The sequence below is a fragment of the Euphorbia lathyris genome, chromosome 4 (assembly GCF_963576675.1).
Source record: "Euphorbia lathyris chromosome 4, ddEupLath1.1, whole genome shotgun sequence".
In the NCBI taxonomy this organism is placed as follows: domain Eukaryota; kingdom Viridiplantae; phylum Streptophyta; class Magnoliopsida; order Malpighiales; family Euphorbiaceae; genus Euphorbia; species Euphorbia lathyris.
The window spans coordinates 32,552,276-32,568,185 of NC_088913.1; the positions used below are offsets into that span (position 1 = coordinate 32,552,276).

Here is a 15,910-nt window from a genome sequence, read left to right on the forward strand (position 1 = left end):
CACCACCATCACTACAAAAAAAATCACTTTTAGAGACGACAAAAATCGTCTCCAAAAACATGAAAATTTGTCCCCTATACTTTTGGGGACAATTTTTTCGTCCCTATTTTTCATCCTTGTTTCCTCCGTCCTTGATTCTGTAGGGGACAAAAAAACATGATGTCGTCCCCGTTCTTAGGGACAACTGTCGTCCCCGTTCTTAGAGACAATTGTCGTCCCCGTTCTTAGAGACGACTGTGGTCCTCGTTCTTAGGGACGACTGTCGTCTGTTGAAACACCTTTCCACATGATTTTGATTTGACAAAAGTATTTAAGTAATGATAAAAATATTCTAACACATTAAATTTAAATGCTTTGATTTATTACACTAATGTGTTTGTTCAATGGTGAGTTTAATTGTTTATAAGACATTAAGATTAAAAAGCCCAAAGGCCCTTAAAGTGGAAGTCAAGCCCAAGTCAACACATCAAGACCATTCGGCCCAAGAGTTCAAAACGAAGCCGTATCAAGCAAAACGACGACTCAGCATAAGAAGGATCGAGAAGTCTTCAAAGCAAAAGCTTCAAGTGGAAGCTGCTGAGTTGGACGACAATGCAGTCTGGACAGCGGCAGACAATGTTCAACTTCTAGACAAAGTATTTCTACTTTGGAAAAAGTTCAGAAGGCGCAGGAAGCTGTCTCGTGGACTTTTCCTTAAATGTCGAAACATTCTACCGTGGACTGACAAAGACAGAAGATGCAAGAATCCTATTGGCCAACGACGCTGAGCACGCCCAGAGTGACAACGACAGGAAGCCGTTTCCCTCCAACGGTTATTTCAAAATTCGAAATGACCAGGTGCCTCAAGTGTCACTATATAAAGGCCATCCATTTGCTTCAATCGATGCAGATCTTCAATTAGTCGAAACGCTGACCAAATTCAGACTTGAAGTTTCTGTGAGAAAAGCAGAGCAAATACCTTACACCAATCTCCATATTATTGTGTAAAAGTCTAGAGTGATTTTCAATCATCTAAAGTGTCTTAGCAATTGTTGTTTAGGGCAAACACTTTATCATTTCTAGAAGAATAGAAATGAGAGGCTGAGTACTCGGTTATAGTACTCAGCGGTAGATATAGGAGTGAGTAGAGGTATAGAGGAAGGTACTCTTGTTATACTCAGCTTCTATCTGTAAAAGGTTTCGTGCTCTACCTTTAAAGAGCTCAGTAGAGAATTCAAAAAGCTCGGAACGAGTTCCGGAGACTGGACGTAGGCGGAGAGGCCGAACCAGGATAAGTCTGCTGAGTAATATCTTTCTAACTCTTAAACTCCTTTAATATATATACTGCTTGATATAAAACTGACTAAGTAAAGAACTCACGCTGAGTTAAGTCTACTAAGAAGCTGAGTTCAGGAATAGACTCAAAGTGCTATTTCCTGACTCAAGTAAAGAAGCAGACTTAGTCATAGGTTGACTAAGCTTGTGTCTTGAATCTACTTAGTGACGTTGTGTAAACCTTTTCATAAGAAAAGAAGTCAGCCTTAACGGACAAAATTTTAAATAGTTCATATCCCCCTTTGGAACTAACTTGTCACGTTATAAGGGACCAACATCGTCCCCGTTCTTAAGGACAACATCTCATCCCTGTTCTTGTGGACGACTGTCGTCCCTGTTCTTAGGGACATCTCGTTCCCGTTCATAGGGATGACTGTCGTCTCCATTCTTAGGGACAATTGTCGTCCCCATGTAACAGTGACATATTTTTGTCCCTACAATAAAGGACGACACACGCCCTAAAAAAATAATATGAGAATTATTAATTTAAACCAGTAAATTACTGATTTTCAATCGGTAATTTACGGGTTCATTTTTCAACAACAACCATAATCAGTAATTTATAGACATAAATCAGACAAAAAAAATCAACACAAAAAGATTTATTATGTAATAGTAATATTCAACAAAAAAAAATGATTAGACAAAAGGAACTAAACACTACAAGCTTATTGAGCTCATTCTTCCCAAATAAGTTCTGATATGTTCTACCATAATTCCTAAGATCAATCTAACCATATCCCCCTTAGCTTTGAATCGTTTCATTCTTCTCAAATCCTTCATCTGCAAATGAACACAGAAAATGTCATCTAACATTTGCCTTCTTAAATCAAATAATTACTATCAACATCATTCCTAAAATCATATGTAGTATAATTAGTGTATTATTTTTTGAGAAGAGAATTAGTGTATTATTAACACCACTGAAATTTAGGTTTTACATTGTTGATGTTTGCACTGATCTTATGAGTTCTTATACAGAAAATACCAGCTTGACCAAGCATTTTGTATTGATCTCTTATTTCTATTCACATTATGTTGTAAATAAATATAACAAGGATCAAATAGCAAAAATTACCTTCAAAATTTTCCTTCATTCATTAGCATCTTCGTAAGCAATCATCATGTTAACATCTTCATCATCACTTTGTGCTTTGTGCTTCTTAGGCATAGACTAGAAGGTTTAATTCCACTTTATGTGGCCACAAATTATGCAAAATTGCACCTGTAAACATAAAATGTACACCTGAGACTTTAGCTTATAAAATCTATACAAAAAAATTGTTTCCATTTTTGTACAATACAGATGAGGAATAATCCAATATTGAAGCTCCTTCACTGCATTTCTGAACATTATTCAGCACTCGAGATATTGTGCAGGTCTTTGCAATCAAATGACGAAGCATTATTCAGGATCAATGTCCTTTCCCGTAGAATAAGCACTTCCAGGCCTTCACTAAAAGTAAAATCTCATCCTCCTCTATCTTCTCATGATTCTCATTATTCTGTTCGGCCTGAAAAACAATTGATGCATACTATTATTTAAAGAAGATAATACAGAAAAAAATCAACCTAAGATGAAATGAAAAAGGAAGGAAAACTACACAAACGTTAAAACCTTTAGAGTCATAGCAACTAAACAGGATAAGACCGACTGAAGTCGAGCAAACAACAATACAACATTGAAACAAGGAAGAAAATGGTTTCATGATAACATTAGGAATTATGACCAGAAAAAAGCTATGTCGGATTTATTTCAAAACAAACCAGCTTTTCATGCTCAAGTTTCCTGAATAAGTTGCAGAACAATGCTTCTGACAAATGATATCGTCTACTTTTAAGAATTAATAACAACTAGTTTATGATACAGAATGGTCAGATGTATAAAAAAAACTGACTAGCTGGAGATTCCTCGTTTTACTGAAGGAGCTGAGTTGATTGGTGCGGGTAATAACTGGGCCAAAGGTCATTATACTGAAGAAGCTGAGTTGATTGATGGCGTTCTTGATGTTGTTCAGAAGCAAGCTGAGAATTGTGATTGATTGCAAGGTTTTCAGGTATGCCACTCACTTGGAGGAGGCACAGGCTCTGGCATGGGGACTCTACTCATTTTAAAGATCAGAGAGGAATACCCAAACATGATGATGCTTACATTCTTTGTTTTCCCCTCACCAAAGGTCTCAGACACAATTGTGGAGCCTTACAATGCTACTCTCTCTGTGCATCAGTTGGTAGAGAATGCTGACGAATGCATGGTACTTGATAATGAAGCACTGTATGATATCTGTTTCAGGACCCTAAAGCTTATCACTCCAAGCTTTGGTGATTTGAATCACTTGATATCTGCAATAATGAGTGGTGTAACATGCTGCCTGAGGTTCCCAGGGTAGCTCAATTCAGACCTTCGGAAGCTTGCGGTGAACCTGGGCTAGGTTCAGGGAAAGATGAGCACCAAAGAGGTTGATGAACATATGATTAATGTGCAAAACAAAAATTCATCATATTTTGTGGAGTGGATACCCAACAATGTGAAGTCTAGTGTTTGTGATATTCCTCCAATGGGTTTGAGGATGGCATCAACTTTTGCAGGGAACTCCACATCAATTCAGGAGATGTTCAGGAGGCTAAGTGAGCAATTCACTGCCATGTTTCGTCATAAGGCTTTCTTGCATTGGTATACCGAGGAAGGCATGGATGAAATGGAGTTCACTGAAGCTGAGAGCAATATGAATGATTTGGTGGCAGAATACCAGCAATATCAGGATGCAACTGATTTGGTGGCAGAATACCAGCAATATGAATGATTTGGTGGCAGAATACCAGCAATATGAGGATGAAGGCGTGGAAGAGAATTATGAAGGCTAAGAACTTGTGGAATATGGGTATTTTTGCTAAACTGGGATGAGGTTTGATGGGCATTTTGTATCTATCTATCTATCTATATTTCTTTCATATGACTGTTCATGTGTTTCTGTATTGTTTTGCTTTTCTGTTTCAAGGTGATAATGTCAGGTTTCTCTATCAAGCGCATGAATAAGAAATTTTCATGTTTGATTCAAAAAGAAGAGGAAGGAGAGGACGGTGGATTTTCCAAGTGGGGTTGCTGATGTGTGCACTGAATTGAAATTTAAACTAGAATGTTCTTAAATATCAATGAATTTCATTTGTACAAATATTGGATTTTTTTCATATGTATGCTTGCTCTTTTTGCTGACATGACTTGATTTCACGGTTTTATATGATGGTTCATGTTAGCCGACCCCGAATCATTTCGGGACTAAGGCTTTGTTGTGGTATGCTTGCTCTTTTATAATAAAAAAATAGAAGCAGACAGTAGAAAACAAAACTAAAGGATACAGACTATGAATTACCTATAAATATAATGCTTCTGAAGTTAAAACCAAAATGTAGCTGCACTACATTGCTCTGCTGGAGCAAATAAACCAACCTGAAACAACAGACCAAAAACATTCCAATAAAGCCTTTCTGAGCAGCCAAATGGTTTGAAAAGTTCCTTTGCAGTAAGTATCAGCAATACTCCAAATAGGACACCGACAACTGTCAAGTAAAGTATAGGCAACAACAGATAAAAAATCCTTACTTGGATAGTATTTTCTCCATGCCATTCCATGTTGTCAAAATCAACCACTACAAATATATGGTAGAGATGAATGATCAAGCCATATAATTTACAAAATAAAAATCAAATGCTAAACTTCACAATTGCTTAATAACACATAAAAACAGACAAGAAGGAACACTAAAGAGCCAATGCATAGTTGATATGTGTAGGAAAAATTGCTTGCCATATTTTCATATAAAAGAGCATACCAACAGCCATTAGAGGTAGCTGTGCTAATCTATCTACCAATGGGACCCTTGAAAACTGCAATCAACATAGTGAATATTTTCAAAGTCCAAAAAATCATTTTGGTTGAAACATAAAGTATATGTATTGGTTACTTGAGTATAACATAAGGTTCCCAATAGGGTAGGCAACTAAGGCTGCTCTTCGAATATCAAAAACTCAACCTGCAGAATGATCCTCAGTATATAAATTCGTTTTTCTAAAACTAAAGTTGATGACATGGTTATTTTTCCCAGAAAGTCATGTTTAAAATTATGGACATTCTCCTCAATTATTCATTCGTGTTTCAAGTGATTATACATACCTCCAATCCCTCAGTTTAATAAAGGGGTTGGTTTGATCCCCAATTTGTTGACCAGGCTAAATATATTCTGATATAGATTCCAAAAACCTAAAAAATGTAAAACAGAAATTAGATAATTGGATTCAAATTATTTAGATTACAGTAAAATGCTCAGAGAATGATCAATTACCTTGGACACCAACATCATCTGGAGAATCAAAACCATTGCCATTATCAAAGGAAGTTACCTTGAATTTGTCGATTGTTGTTGAATTCATCGATCAGGCTTGGGAGACAAATACAAGGAGATGAAAGGAAGGAAAATGAAGGAACAGAGGAAGGCAATTGGAGAAGGAAAACAAATCGAAAGAACAAATGAGAGAGAATGGATGTTTGGTGGCGCCGGTTGTGGACGAAGACGGTGTATCGACTGGCACGGAGGGGTAGCAGAGCAAGAGATAGGAAGGATTTTTGATAAAGAGATAGAAACGCTTAACCCTAAACAAAAAAGTGCATCTATCTAGGTTAATGGGGGAAACGTAAATGTATCTAATACGAGGAAGAAAGAGTTGAAGCAACACATTAAAACAAAGGAAAAAGCTAATGTGTGTCGTTCCTTTCTTTTTCAAAAACTAAATGTACGAATATTTATAATTTCAGTTAATTAAATTTGTCCCCTTTTCTTAATTAAAGAAAATCAGAGACAAAAAGTATAATAGTCCCCTATCTTAATTTAAAACTAATAATTAAGGACTAAAATTATAATTTGTCCCTAACTAATTGTGCCTGTAAGTCTCTTTTTTTGTAGTGCATGATCAGCAATCAAAAGAGAATATGCATCTTTACAAGTAAAATTATCATTAGAAGAATTAACCCATCTAGGCATGTCCCGAATGTCCGAATCATGAGCCATAAGGATACGTCTCACACGAAACAACGTAGGGATATCCAAATAGTGCTCAATTTTACACCAATTCCAACTCCCACTATCATCAAATACATCACTCACCCTCTAGTTGAGGTCCTCATCCTCCACCCTACGCACAACCAACTCATAAAGACAAGAAGAACCCAGCCACCTATCATCCTAGAACGACGTAGATTTCTCATCCCCTATACTCCAGACCAGACCCTGTAAAAAATAATCAAAGACCGATTGTAAACTACGACAAATATGGGATCGACGATTGACAATTGAAACCAAGCCCCCAAAAATAAGATCCTTCCTATATTTCGTAGACAGAACTCTTGCCCAGAATGTGTGGGGCTCTTTCCAAATCCTCTAGAGAGGCTTAAAAAGGAGAACCACATTCAAATCAGTCGCTTTCCTAACACTAGTCTCCTCCACACCTCTTTGGCTTACAAACCGAATTCCAATCAACTAAATGGATTTTAGTATTCTCCCTTGTATGGCCCCAAATAAAAGCTCTATTCACTTTATCAATCCTACACAAATCCCCTTTAGGGAGCATATTCGTTTGCATCACATGATTAGCAACCGTCGAGGTGATAGACTGCACAAGCGTAATCCTCCCAGCCAGAGAAAGATTATTAGCTTTCCAAGAACTCATTTTAGAACTAATACTATCCACAGTATCCCTGAAGCTATTCTTATCCACTCTTCCTCCTAAAAGAGGAACACCAAGGTACTTTCCCAAGCAATTAGTTAAAGGGATAGAACACGACAAACTCAACCTACGCGCAAGGTTATTAGAGATGTTTTTAGACACCATCATTCTAGACTTTTGGATATTAACCTTCTGACCAGATAAAGAACAAAACTCATTTAGGACCTCCATAAAGCCACTAACCTGCTCCAAATCAGCCTCAAGGAAAATCAAAACATCGTGAGAGAAGAAAAGATGACTAATCTCCGGACCCCCGCGGACAAGCTTGATAGGATTAATTTTCTTTAAAGTAATCGTCTGCTTTATCATATGGTCCAGTCTAGCCATACATAGGACAAAAATATAAGGGGACATCAGATCTCCCTGTCTGATTTCGCGAGAAGGATAGAAAACCGAAGTCGTCTCCCCATTAATAGCTACCTGCATCGAGCTCGATTGCACACACCTGTCAATAATCTGACACCAAAACTCCGGAATCCTAGCAAGTCGAGTGGTTTTAGACAAAAACTTCCAGTCGATCCTATCGTAAGCTTTCTCCATATCAATTTTAAGCGCCATAAGCCCCTACTTACCCTTTTTCACACGCATCGAATGGACCACCTCCTGAGCAATAACCACATTATCAAAAATTTGTCTCTAAGGAATAAAACTACACTGAGTTGACTCAATAATAAGGGGGAGGATATCCTTCAAACGACTCGCAATAATCCTCGTCACAATCTTATAAAGAACATTAATAAGGCTAATCGACCTATAATGAGCAAAATTTCTCGGGTCTGCCACCTTTGGTATCAGAACCAGGAGAGTTTGGTTAACTTGCGCAATAGACCGAGAGCTAGCAAAAATATCCATGACGAAAGCAGTAACACTAGAACCCACAACATCCCAGTGTTTCTAGTAGAAACTCTCAGGAAGACCATCCACCCCCCGGGCCTTACTACCACCCATACCAAACACAGCAATTATTGAACAATTTCCGGAAGTGCACGGTTTCGCTTGTAGTAATAAAAAGATATCGATCCCACAGGGAACGTTTTTTAACAAAACTTATTTAAGTGCAATTTAAATACGACTTAAGGTTTATAGAAATAGATAATCGTTATTTGAAATTGGTTTTGAAATTGATAGAATAAGAATTAGGCTAGAATATGTAAAATGTTAGAAATCAATTCTGTTTTGAATATGAATTACAAAACAGAAACGTTTAGTGTTTAAAATAAGAGAATAATTGTATTCATTTGCATTAAGCAAACAAAACAACTTTAAACTTTGTATAAACTATGAAAATGTAATAACGTAAACTCCTTCAATTAAAAGGCTTTGAACCGCAGACAATCTTCCTACGGTCGGGATAGATTGCTACCTTAACCAAATTAATTCTCGAAGAATGAATTTGCCTAAGTGTTCAACAAAGTTTCCTTGTAATGATTTTGAATTTAACTACATTTTAATGAAAACACCAGAACTCACTTCCGATCATTCTCAGAAGTGCTACATAAAAATTTATTGAATTGCATGAACTTTATTAGATGAAGTATGAATTTGATACAAGTTTACAGAGAATAAAAAGCATGGAAGCATTCAAACGACATGAGAGTTCCGGGTCGTCAATCCTTTCCTCAAACCTCGTCAGAGTTTGTCAGGCTCGTGGGTCGAATCCTCTACTTAATCTTCTCGCTGAATCTTCGGAATAGAGACGGGTACTTCTACTACCAAAATGTAAACTAATATTTAACTGATCTTAATCTAAATCTAATTGCTACTGTGTTTGTAATTAGTTGGTAAACAATGTGTGTACATCAGATTGTTTTTACAAAATTAAACTTCTAACTCTGAATCATTTTTTACTCAGAATTCCTGCATAAATTCTGTATTAAATCTTTTTTTTAATATATCTTCAACTCTGAAATCAACTCCTATTTATGGTTGTTGAAGAGTCGAGTCTAGGGGATGTGTCTGCTGTGAAGAGACGTTTCTATCCAATCGAATGGACGTGTATCTTTGAAATCAGACATGTGTAAATTGTGCTGCCTGAAAATCTGAAGTTACCGAGAATGGAAATTCTCAGCCGTGAATAGGGAAGCAGTTTTAAGTGTTTAGAATGCAAAGGAGGAAGAGATGGGCGACGCGTGTCGCGACCGTGAATGGGGAATCTCGGTCGTGACACGGGATGTTTGTCCTATCTCTGACTTCGTTCCTCATCTTCGTTTCGGTGCGTTTGATTTTCATCGTCTTTAACTCCTTTTGTAGGGTTTTTCCTTCGTTTCTGACCTCTTTTCGTTCCTATTTGGATTTTACCAAATATTTAGGTATATTCGGACGTAAAAGTACTCTAAATAGATATAATCAGCACGAATTCATAGCAAAACTGATGTAAATATTGATGATATTTTAGGTATATTTTTGGCTTAACAAATCTCCACACTTAATCTTTTGTTAGTCCGGGGCAAAATTTCACTAATTTTATCCTTTAACTAATCTCTTTATAAAAATAAAACATATATCTTTGTATTTCGTTTTAAATTAGTTAAGCCGAAAAGATTAACTTCGCATGGCAAATTTATACGCATAATATCAAACTAACTAGAATAAAGGCGATATATCATTTGTCTTATATTTTCAATGTTAAAATTGAAGTATTTGGAACGATATAAGCACGCATGTTATTGAGTCTTTCGTCTCAAGGCATTTCAAAGCACAAAATTTCCTTTCCCAAACCTAAACTATTATATGAAATATGAATTGAATAAGTATTTTGGTTAATTTATTTGCTTAGTTACGCCTGAGATAAGGGTGGTCTCAATCGTAACTTTATATGCTTTTTATTTGTTTTGTGTTCGTTTAAGAGGTACCGACCATGCCATGGGTGGATGCAATCGTTACTTTAAACTTTAAACACGTTTAATTTTTGCTTAAACGTTCCTTCCATACCTCGATTGTGATAAGGGTGGTCGCAATCGTGGCCAAAAGTAAACGGTACTTAATTTTCTTCCCTTTCATACCTCGATTGTGATAAGGTTGGTCTCAATCGTGGCCAAAAGTTAAGAATACGACTAATTTGATTTAATTAACACTAGTTATAAAATTAAAAATTCTATATTGGGTAAAAGAAAAATAGCACATTCATCCTATATTGACTTAAAATTAAACATGTATTATGGCTAAAGTTTCTTTAAAAACTTCAATTGGTGTTAATGTAAGACGAAATTCAAATCGAGCTAAAAATTGTTAGTTCAATTTAATGCCTATAAACTTAATTGAAAATTTAAAATAAGATTTATTGTATCATGAATTGCATGATATAAAATAGAGATGAAAAAGAATTTTACTTAAATACATTCACTCGAGACAATTTTATTTAAAATCGTATCGAAGATTTGTGAAAAAGTTTAAAAATGTTGCCCGTATAGAAATATATTATTTCTAACGATAATGATAACCTAAAAATAATCATAAGTTAAATGTTTACTTATACATATAAAAATGCTAAGTTATAATGATGTTACTTAAAATAATATCATTGAAATATACTATGTTTTGAATAAAACGTTGCAAAATGTGTTGCATTTTAAAAATGTTGCTTAAAAATGGATGTCATTTCATTTTATCGTCATTCGTTTCATTGATTCGTACTAAAAGAAAATGATATATGTAATATCTCCTCCCACAATTAATTTGGACCATGTCCTCATTGGTGCAAAAATGGATAAAACACGAAAAACTATACGAAATAACGCATACGAAATAAGAGATGAAATAGATTCATGCAATATTAGAGATAAAAAGAAAATCATTCAATAGAAAAAAAAATTAATATTGTACCAAACATAATGGAAAAGAAATTGTACCAAATTAAAACATAACACAGGAAATGTGAAAGAAAAGATAAAACCTAAACATTGGAAGGTGAATCCGGTGGAGATGGTGAAGTTTCATTGTTTTGACGACGGAAGAATGAGAGCATCCGGCGACGGGTGGACTTGTTCTCCCTCCTCAAGGTGTTGATATTGTCATTCATCACCATGTTGTTCTCAACCAAATCATCAATTCTCAAGTTCAATTGTCTATTATGGGCATTGATTTGGTTCAAAATCCTTCTTAAATCAATAGGATCCTCCTCTTGTGGTGCTTGGGTTTGTGGGTGTGCATGTGGTGCATCCGCCGCTTCCTCCTCCGCTCCGCCTCCTTCGGTACCTACAAATTGAGAACTCGAGGCTCCTCCTCCCGTATTACCACTAAGATGGGCAATACGTGACTCATATGAAACAAAAACAGGAGGACTTAAATTAAGAACAAGTGGACGCGGTCAAGGGCCGAAATATCCAAAAGAGGGACATAACCATGGTAGGAAGACATATCATAATCGGCCAATTCTCCACGTGCACCCAACACTAAACCGGTAATAAAATTGCCTAGAGGTACTTGCCTAGTGTTGGATTTAGAAGCACGATATAAATTATCAAATAGCATTCTGATACTATAAACCCTCAAACCTTTCAATAAACAATCAAGCACAAACAAATCACGAACTTGAACTTTTGAACTCTCAACCCGGCCAAACAACGAAAAACTCAAGAATTTGTGAAAGTAAAACAAACAATTATCCATAATCATCTTGCTTGAAGTGTTTTTGGTATTGAAATAAGCTTGCCCCGAAAGAGTATTCCAAATGGTGTCATTATCCAATTCCTTAGGCTTATCAACAAAACCACTCGTTGGAAAACCGAACATATTCCCCATTGCCTCATAATCAATAGTATAAGTTACATTATTGTTCCTAAAGGTGATAAAATTCTTCCTCTTATCAAACTTCAACGTAACCAAAAATTCCACAATATATTCGGTAATGTTAGGGAATTTCATGGAAGCAAAAGTATGCCAACCTAGAGTATCAAGGTATGCATTAATCCGAGTAGAGAAAGATAACTCCCTTACTGAATTAAAATGTAGGAAAGGCATGTCCACAAACTCTATTTTTGGGTTGGAAAATGGGTGAAACGGTTTGCCTCTTCCTCAGAAGCGATATCGAAGTAAGCTCCGCAACGAACACGAAGGTGATTAGCTTCTGTAACCTTAGGCTTTTGGCCCGCAACCTTAGTTCTAGGCATGATGGTGGTGTTGTGTTTGAGAATATAGAAGAAGAGAAATTTGGAAAGAAAAGCAAAAGCTTGAAGAAGAGTTGGGAATGGTAGGGGTGAATGAATGAAAGAGAAGGTAGATGAAAGGGTAATTGATTTGGAATAGGGAATGAATAAATTGGGAAGAGTAAAAGTTGTGTATTGGGAAGAGTTTAGAGTGAGGGATTAGGTAAAAATTAAGGTGATGTGATGTTTGTGTAAGTAGTGGGTATATATAAGGTTGAAAAGAGTTAAGTATAGGTAGATTAAGAATAGGAATAGGCTTAATCGGACCTTCCATTGCCTACAGCACGCGTGTCGCGACCGAGAATCCAGAATCTCAGTCGCGACACGGCATTTTCAGAGAGAAAATCTCTCTGAAAATTGCATGAATTCGCTGAACTTACCGAGAATTATACATTCTCGACCGAGAATCTGCCCCTAGTGGCTGAATTTCATGCACAATAACTCCTTTTTGCGTAATTTTTGAGTAATTATGTCCTGAAACTAATTAAATCTGTACCTGTACTTAAAATCACAAATTTAAAAACATTAAATACAAGGAAAACCAAAGGTTTGTCCTTATTAATTGGAGAATAATGAAACATTAATGCCTTAAGTAGAGTTAATGAACAATCAATGTGCATGAAAGCATATAAGTTAAATGAATCATCTACAATGTAATTAATGTAAGTTCATGTAGGAATTAATTCATGTTTAAAACTTAAACATTAGAACTGAAACAAATTGATGAATTATGATACAGATTCATAAATGAATGAAATTATGGTTAATAAGTTTAAACTGATATATGTGATAATCATCATAAAAGATCATATAAGTTCATTATAAAAAGTAACCTTAATGATTTGATGAAAATGCATTATCATGTTATACATTATAATTCATTAATATTAAATGGATTTTATATAGATGTATTGATAATCATATAAAAATTGGAACAAAAATAAACCAGAACGAAATTAAGAAAGAACTGAAATTTTATTTCATAACACATATTTACATAATTAACAAAACATATATACAAAGAAAATAAAACCTAAACACAAACTATTTACAAACAAAGAAAACCTAAATAAATTAAACTAAATACTCATCCCGTTGAATCGGGATTCGCATGGCCCTATAACGGTCAATCTTCGCTTGCACGAAGATTTGTCTCTCTTCCGCAGAAAGAAACCTTGGGCCAACCCTAAAAATAAGTTTCACAAGACCCTCGTTCTCCAGATACTCATAATCCATTATTGGAAAGGGTTCTGCATCAGTCCAAGGAATAGAGGCTACTCCTTTTGCTCCCAGTATTATGCCACAAATAATATTCCCATATCCAATCGTTTTATCTTTGGAACGAGAAGCGGCAAATCAAACCTTCCATCAATATTTTGGAAGAATTTATGGTGTTGCTTTGAAAAATGTCGCCTAGGACATATAATTCTGTGTCTTGGACCTTACTGCTGCCAGTTCGTCCAAACAAACTATGACACAGGAACTTGTGCAAATAAAGCATTGAATTGGAGTGGATGCACTTGTTGTAGGCGAGACTTGGATTGAAACGCCAGAATCTTGTTAACATCCTCCAGATGTCTCTGGATGTCATATCTCTGCTAGGATGGTGATGTGAAGTGTCCCGTGGTGGGAAACCAAACCAGGCATGCAATTTAGGGTAACCGAAGGTGAAAGTTTCGCCATCTTTGCGAAAACTAAGACGAACCAGACGCTTATTCACCAAGCGTGCTGTACATAAGAATTCAAGAATCCAGTCTCCGATTATTGGAAACTTCACGTGGGCGAACTTTGTCCAGCCTAAATTCTCTAAATAGCGATTCATATCATCGCTGATACCGAGTTCATCATTCAAGAACTCATCCATGTATAGCATTCCTACAAATATAGCATAACGGAATCGGTAATAGCGTCTTCCTTCATCATGGTTGTAAATGGGAAATGGTGCACCGTAGCGTTCGGAGAAATCAATACACTTATTGCATGCAGCAACAATCTTCCTGGAAGATTTATTTTTGGTAGTCATGGTTTTGATTAGAAAGAGTTTCTGTAACTTTAGAAAATGGTCTTTGAATATGTAATTGAAAAGAATATCAGATTTTTGTCTGATAGAGATGAATAGAAAATGAAGTAACAAAAATCTGAACATCTGAAATTATTTATAATGAATTCAGGTTGAATCAATGCATCTTTTGGGATTAAAAAGGTACAAATTCACACCATTTGAACATGAAGAAACTCAATTTTTTGAATTTTTCAGCAATGGTGCATGAACTGAAGGAGAAAAGAAAGGATACAGGTCTGAAATACGCCCGTGTCGCGACCGTGAATGGCTATTATCGGTCGCGATACGCTGATTTCCCTTTGGAAATCAGGCATTGAAACCTCTAATCGTCGATCTCGGCCGAGAATTTTCAATTCACGGTAAGATCAGAAAAACTTTCTTCCTTTCCTTTGAAATTTTGGAACCCTGAAATCTCAACTGAGATTCCATAATCTCGGTAAGTTCAGAAAATTACTTACCTTCCTGAGACAAACTGAAACTGCTGAATCTCAATTGAGAATCCGGAAATCTCAACTAAGATTCCTGAATTTCTCTAATACACATTAATTTCTGAAAATTGATTAAAAACATGACTGAAATAATTTTTCATTGATTTAAAACTTGATATAAACCTACCTAAAAATTAAAAATAATAAAATGAAATAAGTAAAAAGAAATAAAACAAAATAAAACAAAAACTAAACCTAAAATTTGAACAAAAGCTAAAGGAAATTTATGAAAATTAATGAATTAATCTTCATTGAATTTTGTTACAAACTTAATTTCCTTATTTGGAGCGTTTTCATAGTAACTTTTACATCTATTACCATTAACTTTAAAACGAACTCCATTAAGTCCTTCAAGTTCAAAGGATCCATAGTCAAAAGTTTTAATGACTAAAAATGGTCATGTCCATCTAGACTTAAGTTTTCCTGGAAACAATCTGAGTCGAGAATTAAATAGCAACACCCTATCTCCAACATTAAAGCTTTTGACTTTAATTTTGGCATCGTGCCATTTTTTCACTTTCTCTTTATATATTTTCGCATTTTCCTAGGATAAATGGCATAATTCATCCAACTCGTTTAAGCCAAACAAACGCTTCTGTCTTGCTGTTTGCAAATCATAATTAAGTGCTCTAATAGCCCAATAAGCTTTATGCTCTAATTCTACTGGTAAATGACAAGCTTTTCCATACACAAGTCGGTATGGTGTCATTCATATAGGTGTTTTAAATGCAGTACGGTATGCCCATAACGCAATGTTAAGTTTGTAAGACCAGTCTCTTCTTGAAGATAAAAATGTTTTCTCTAGAATCCACTTGAGTTCTCTATTCGATATCTCCGCTTGACCATTCGATTGAGGATGGTATGGCGTAGATACACGGTGGTGTACTCCATATTTCCTCATAAGCGATTCAAAACTTTGGTTTATGAAATGGGTACCTCCATCACTTATCATGACTCTAGGGCATCCAAATCTACAAAATATATCATCAAGAAACTTAACAACAACCTTAGCATCATTCGTCGGGGTTGCAATTGCTTCAACCCACTTTGAAACATAATCTACGGCTACTAAAATATAAGTTTTACCAAAAGAAGGGGGAAAAGGTCCCATGAAATCTATCCC

At 35.7% G+C, this 15,910-nt stretch overlaps 1 long non-coding RNA gene and 1 pseudogene across 1 annotated transcript; one reads left to right on the top strand and one right to left on the bottom strand.

Moving 5' to 3' along the window:
* Positions 1 to 1,901: 1,901 nt before the first annotated feature.
* LOC136226930 (uncharacterized) lies at positions 1,902 to 6,071 on the bottom strand. Its single transcript, XR_010687910.1, has 6 exons — positions 5,656 to 6,071; positions 5,487 to 5,573; positions 4,916 to 4,962; positions 4,686 to 4,762; positions 2,393 to 2,828; positions 1,902 to 2,097 (listed from the first exon to the last, which is right to left on the bottom strand). It is a non-coding gene; the product is annotated as an uncharacterized lncRNA (long non-coding RNA).
* On the top strand, positions 3,057 to 4,118 carry LOC136226121 (tubulin beta-1 chain-like; annotated as a pseudogene).
* Positions 6,072 to 15,910: the final 9,839 nt, after the last annotated feature.